This window comes from Eretmochelys imbricata, chromosome 4, assembly GCF_965152235.1.
Source record: "Eretmochelys imbricata isolate rEreImb1 chromosome 4, rEreImb1.hap1, whole genome shotgun sequence".
Classification (NCBI taxonomy): Eukaryota; Metazoa; Chordata; order Testudines; family Cheloniidae; genus Eretmochelys; species Eretmochelys imbricata.
This window is the reverse complement of record NC_135575.1, coordinates 141063683-141070714: the sequence shown is the minus strand read 5'-3', so window position 1 is coordinate 141070714 and position 7032 is coordinate 141063683.

The following is a 7032-nucleotide window of genomic DNA, read 5'->3' as shown; positions in this document are numbered from 1 at the left end:
AGCATCCCCCCACCACCCTTGTCAGGTGCAGCGAGAGCTTCCCCCCTCCTGTTTCACTTTTGAACCACTGGCCGAGTGGGACCCTACAGATTGCACCCCCCTATAGTCTTGTGAGATGGTCTGGCCCTTCTCGCCAGCTCCCCCGCCCCCCACTCCAGCAGCAATAGCTGCGTTTCCAAGTTCTAAGTGAAGGTCCTGGCTGTGGGGCTGGTCCCGCCCTGTGTATTTGGAAGCCTTGGAATGACCAGTGCCGCTGGCAGGGCTGGGCTTCTCCAGCAGCTCGCACCTGAAGCTCTCCAAGCACACTACAACCACGAGAGACTGAGCACCTGGGGCTGCAGGAAATCAGGCCAGTCCTGCCACGCTCATTTTACAGATGGGGAAACTGAGGCAGTGCAGGTGAAAGTGACTTGGCCAAACTTGCACATTAGGTGAGTGACTGAGCTGGGACTAGACCCCCAGCCCGAATTCCTATTAGATTCCCCTATTAAGGGACACTGCCCACCACTTCCATGGGCACGACATCATGGGGCAATGCAAGCATCTTGAATTTTATCCCAGGTGTCACACTCTAATGCATGATGTCGCAGCACCCTCATGCACTGACATCTCATCAGGACTCCAACCCGTGAACGTTCCAGGATTAGGTTTGTGGGGAGCCCAAGCCTAACTTCAGGGGAGTCCGGTCCTGCTCCTCCATTCCAACGCCAGGTGTCTAAGAGATCTGCTCTAGCTCAGACAAGAGTTCTGGGCTTGATGCAGGAATCACTAAGTGAGGTTCTCTGGCTGGTGCAGTGCAGAAGGTCCGACTAGATGATCACACTGGTCCCATCTGGCCTTAAAGTCTAGGAATAACTTTATTGGGAGTGGAGGGGGCTCAGAGCTTCAGGCTGTCCCACCATCCTAATGCCTGAGCTGAAGAGAGAAAGATGCCATCCAAACCTTTCCTGTTACTCCCCAGGTAACTTTAGAGGTTTCGGATTCCTATGTCACTATTGAGTCTGAGACCTGGATGAAATTCAGAAGATGGGGTGCATGGCGGAGGGGGGAGAATCCTGGGATTATGGGAACCAGGTGAGAACCCCAGGATGCCACAGCTGACCAAGCTTTCCCCTTATCTGGGATGGGGACAGTCTCTCTTCTCCCTCATGTCTGGATTCCTGGCTTATAGTCCCCTAGAAGCAGCTTTAACTATCTAATAAATACAAGCTAATTAGGGAACATGGTTTTCCCCTCACCCAGTTGCACACATGGTTCAATCCTGTAGCAGAGAGCCTGCCCCGTTCCCATGGGTCAGAACCAGGCTAAAACCTTGGCCAGAGCCAGGGCCTGTATGCCCTACCAGAGTTTAACACAGCTGGGTAACAAGGCTCTAGCCAAAGTATGTCATTGCATGATTTGTTCTTTCCTGTGTGGACAGAAACTGCCAGGTAATAGACATGGCCTTTTTTGGGAACCTCCCACCATTGCAGCTCCATCAAGAGTAGGAGCCCTAAAGCAGACAGGGTTCTAGACCACACTCAGTCACTGACTTGCTGGTGACCCTGGGCAAGTGCCTACCCCTCTCTGTGCCTCAGTTTCCCCTCCCCCCCTTGTCTGTTTAAGTTGTAAGCACTCAGAAAAGGACTGTCTCATACCCAGCACAATGGGCCTCTGATTTCAGCTGTGGTCTTCAGGTGCAAATGAAACTCATATAAATTAATATTGTCTCCCAGAAAAGTCCAGTACAGAGCCAGTCCAAACCAGAGAACCAACAATAAATTATGAGCTAAGGAGGGGGTCATGTGCGATCCATTTTTAAGCAGAACTCAGTGAGAAGCCCTGTTTTAACACACAGGGGCCGGTTAGCCCTGGGTTCTGTTTCAATGTGGTTATTTGCGTAGTGTAGACAGGGCCTAAGAACCAGCCAGATTAAATGACTTGCCCCAGGAGAAGGGGGCAAATGCTTTTTGCTTCTCTAGCTCCTTCCATTCCAAGTTCCCTTGGTGTGTTACAGGTACTGTCCTCCACAGCCCCCAGTAGGCAAATCAACTCAGGGTGATTATCCCTTCAAACAGAGAGTGAAACCGGGGACCAGGGTGTTGGGGTACCTTCCCAGACCGTTTCTACTCAGGTAGAGAACACCGTGTGCTGTTCTGGGAGAGCACTTGAGCCAGTTCTCTGGAATCCAGAAACACAGTTCGAATCCAGACTCATCACTGAGGTTTCTCTACGGGCATTTCACAAAGCTACACCTGAGCTGAACAACGTACAGAATTATAAATCAGAATATATACATATTTGAAAACAGATGCAAATTACAGCCTACATTATATTCCACGCTTTATGGTAGGTTTACTAATTGCGGGAATCAATCCCTGAATAGGTGTTAAGCTGTCCACGCACTACAAGGCTAGTGAGGAAAGCTGCAAATTTATGCCATATTACTCTTCTCCTTGCTACTTCTTTATTTACTAGCCACATATTATTTACAAGGAATTCACACTTTGTCCACTGTTAGCCTCTGTTTCCCTTATTTCTGTTTTCTTTCATTGTTCATGCAAGGCCTACGCTGGGAAGCAAAGTGACTTGTCCAAAGCAGCAGTAGAAGAGACAGTAACAGACCACAGGTTTCCTGACTCTTATTCTGGCATCTTAAGGACAATGCCATCCCTCTCGGTCTATTTGCCTGCCTATCTAAAGTTCTTGAGCTGGGGAAATATTTGTCTATCCTTAACCCAGAGGACTTTACAAAGGAGAAAGCCAGGGAGATCCTAGAAATAACCAAGCAATTGGAGTTGAGGGTTGGGTGTAGAATGCCTTATTTTAAATCTTTCTGAACCGAGCTGAACAAAATCTGTAAGGATGAGTGAAAAGAGGCACAGAATAGACTGAGTCTATGGACAACTCTGCACTGGAAGTAAGGGGAAGCCTTTTATTGGGTCTGGGGTACAGGATTCTGCAATCAGTAACCCAAAGGTGTGCTCAAGTAATAACCTGCGGTTAAATAATGCCCTCCAGCTGACTTCTGAGAGTTCCCAAACTTCATGTAGCCAGGATCAAATCAGCCCTGGTGGGTGGGAGATAAATGATGGAGATAAAATTCCAGCAAAAGCAAGTTAATAACCCCACCAAAATAATAATTAGGTGAGTTTAAAAGGAAATGATGCAGCACTTTGAAGTCTGATCAACTTTTAATGTCCCATCAGGCTCCTAACCCATGGTTGCCCTTTAGTGTCTGAGTCTTGATTTTCCACATTTTGCCCTTTGATGATGGAAGCTGATGTGTTACAGATTAACAGGAGGAGGGATTGAGGAAAGCGCCTCCAGTCCTCAGAAACTGCAGCAGGTCTGATCCGAGGATCCACTTTCCTTTCTCGGGGCTTGTCTACACGGGGTACTGCCGAGAGAGGGCAAGGGATATGGGGAATCATTTTCCTTTAGAGTTAGAAGAGAGATTATAGAGCTAAGGAAGGAAGATGTAGGGAGAGGATGGGGGAAAGACAGAAAAACACCTGCAGTACAGTCTGAATTTACTCACAGTCCCAGAGCCAGTTCTCTCTCTCTCTCTCTCTCTCCTGTGCCCATCTCTGCTCCTCTCATTTCGCTTTTGTTGCCCGGCTGGAAAACACAATAACTATTTACCGAAGGCGCATAAAATTCCCGCAGGAGTTCCAGTCCCTTCTCTGGTCAGGATATGCCCCTCTGACCTCTCAGTCCTGTCAGTTACCAATCCGCAGCACGCCTCATTTCTCGCCCTCGCCAGAGTTTTGCGTTGCTGGTAAAATCGAATCAATCCCGAATTGTCTCCACTGGTAACTTTCCTTAATTTTGAATGCGGTCGCTCCTTTTTAATTTTTTTTCTCGTCTAATTGTCGTTTTTTTCTCTTCTAACTAATAGGTCCCCCCAAAGAAACACTCATTTCGCTCAGTCAAGACAGATCAAAACTAAGTTCCAGCTTCGCCCTGGAGAAATTCAACCGGGGGCAGGGAGAGAGAAAAGGGGCTCCTTTCTTTCTTTGATTAAATGGGTTCCGTAGACTTGCCAGCCTGTGTCTGATTTTTTTCTAAAGAGCGGCTCTCTCTGGCCGTAGAAATTCCGCCTGAAACAAGGGGCTTGGGTTACCCTGGAAAAGGGGGAAGATCTGATTCCGAGGCAGGTGCCTTGAATGAGAATCCGACAGGAAATCACCGGCAGAGCAGAGATGGTGTTGATGGTTTATTTTATTTCCAGTTGTTTTCCCTCCTGGGTAGCCGGGGAAACTTGCACCACACAGGCAAGCCGCCCTGCAAGGGGGTTTACGGATTGATTGGCTTTTAATTCGCGCCTTGTAATAACCACCTGTTCGCAAAAGGAAAGTGAAGTGATTTAGCACTGGATGTAAACAGCAGCGCCTCTTAAACGGTGTCAAGTCCGCTGCACCAGGGCAGGGAGCGAGCTGAAACTGACGGGGCTGTGACTGCTCCGGAGCGGGTGGCTCTCTCGGCAGAACAGAAATAATAAACACCGTCTTAGCGGTTCCCTGTTCGCTTTCGGCGGCCCGAGTCGTCTCAGGGCACCTTGGAGCCAGAACCCAAATTCGGAGCTTCTGTGCGAAGAAAGACCCTGTTAAACAGCGATGTATCCTGCAGAAAGGAAGCCTTGCCCTCTGTTTTAATGGCTAGGGAACAAAACGCAGCCGCTCCTGTGAGCCTTGTTCTTTAAGGGTTTTACTTCCCTTTTGAAAACGACCTCCCGTATTCTGCCAGCCGCAAATTGGATGTCTCTAGAAAAGCCTAAACTTTATTCTGTGTGCAAAGGGTCCTGCCTTTCCCACCCTCTCCCGGCCCCCGCGCGAGATGGTGGATACGAGCTGCTGCAGCGGCAGGAAAAGGAGCCGTGTGAACGCTGCAGGAGCGGAACGGCGTCTCCAGGCCGAGCTGATCCTGGTGAAGTCGCTTTCAAAATAGAATTTAAACCGAATTATTATTTTAAAAGAGAAAAGCCGACTGGGCATGTCTGGCAGGCAGAAATGGAAGCTCGATGATTTAGGAATAAGGACTAAATTATTTGCTCCACAGCAAAACCGACGTTGGGAAGCCCAGTTCAAACAGCTCCCAGAAAACAGGCAGCTGCTAAGAGTGACAGGTTTTGACACGTAAGCTGAACCTTCTGGGGGGTTACCTCTCTGCACATCAAATGCAGACAAGCTTTTATTTTTAGATTTTCTTTTTTACCCACCGAGTGCGTTTGCAACAACAACAACAAAACCCACCCCGAAATCCCCAAATCAAACACACAGAGCCCTGCCTTTGAAAACGATTTTTTTAAAAATGACTTTTTTCTTTTTTACACTGGGAAGAAGAATTCTTTGTTTTTACCTTCCCAGTGGATCATTGCGGATCTGAAACCGCAGGTCCCTGGTTTCTAAAGCGTCTAATTTTACTCCGCCAAAGTCGTAATGGTGTTTCCCGGCGGAGACTTGTCCCGGTGCTCGGAAGGCTTTGATCCTGAATACAATAATCTCCCTTCTTAGGTCGATAGCCTGCTCACCTCCCTCTGTCTCTCGCCGGTGAGTCGTTTCACATAGTACTGGGAAGATCTCTGGGTTTCCGAGCCGAGCCGGTGTGAGCGCAAGGCCTGGCGCTACACGGCGGTTTGATTCGAACCAAACCTCCCTTTTCCCCTCCTCGGGCGGAGCAATTTTCACTCCACTTCGCATTCAGCTCGAAGCCCTTTCTCGTGTCTTAAAATCCTTGTCTCCCCCACACCTCCAAAGGCAGCGGAACAAAAGGCTCCGGTGGTCCCGTCTATCAACCTCGGGGCCCGATCCCTTCCGGAGCCAGCGGACTCCAGCCTAAAACGCTCTGCAAGGTCTGGGGCGGGCAGACAGCGCGCCCATAAATAAACACACACCGGGATAAAGGAGACAGGTGTTTGCTCGCCGCCCGTGCGCGCTTAAACCCGCTTGCACCACGCGGGGACCTTCGTTGGCGTCTCCCCATAAGAGCGTCTCGGTCTTTGTTTATTTGTTGCCCTGTGTTTATTTCTCTTTCTTGGAACCTTCTTCCTGCCCCCAGAGCCAATTCGACCGGCCCGGCCCTACCCCATCCCCCGCTTTGCGTCTCATCCTTCCCCTCACCTGCAGCCTCCTGGCTGGGTTTGCCAGGGCAGCAGTTTTGGTCTATTTGTTCGGAGCGGTGTTTGTACGTGTGTGTCTCCCACCGCACCCCTCCCAGCCCCACTGCGGCCGAAGATGCCCAGAGGAAAAAAGAGGGGGAAACCCTAGGGGTCTGGGCAGAGATCTTGCTGGGGAAGGAGCAAAGATCTTGCTGGGGAAGGATCTGTGTTCGCGGCTGTGTGTTGCCTTGATCGCCCTTCCTAAGGGCCGTAGGAACCTCAGGACAGGAAAGCAAGAAGAATAGAAAGAGAGAAGGGTCTCCTCCCCCCCCCCCCGGCCTTATTTAGTAGTTCCCCCCCCCCCCCTTAAATAGTCTTCCTTTCCAGCAAAAGGAAAAGATCGTGGGTTGCCTGCTTGGTGCATTTCAGCCCACTGGAGTGGAAAATAGACTTTACACCCTCATTGTAGCGGACGCTCCGGAGCAGCCCCCTCCTTCACAGGGTTAACAAAACTTCAATCAAAGTACGGACACTGGACTTCTCCAACAGGGAGCCAGAGCCAAAACCCGGGGTGAACTCTGCGAGAGAAGGGGTGGAGATCTTAGAGCAAGGGGAAGCGGGGTAATAACCAGGGCTTGGGGAGTTTGCACCAGCGGCTGGGAATTCGCATTGATTTTTTTCCCCACACGTCCCCCTCCCAGTCTGCGCCCTAATTAAAAACACCAGGTGCATTGAGTTGGCCGGTGGGGAGACGTCACAAAGCCAGAGCTACCCCGTCTTTGAGTCACCGGGGTCAGCCACGAGCTCAGAAAGTTAAGAATAATCAGGCCGACCCCAAAGCATGAGTGTACCCCGAGATCTTATTGTCCCGAGTGTCCTTTGATGTGGGAGATTTACATTTGCGACTGAAAAGAACCCGTCAGAAATTGTCCACCACTGAGCCGCGTGGTGAG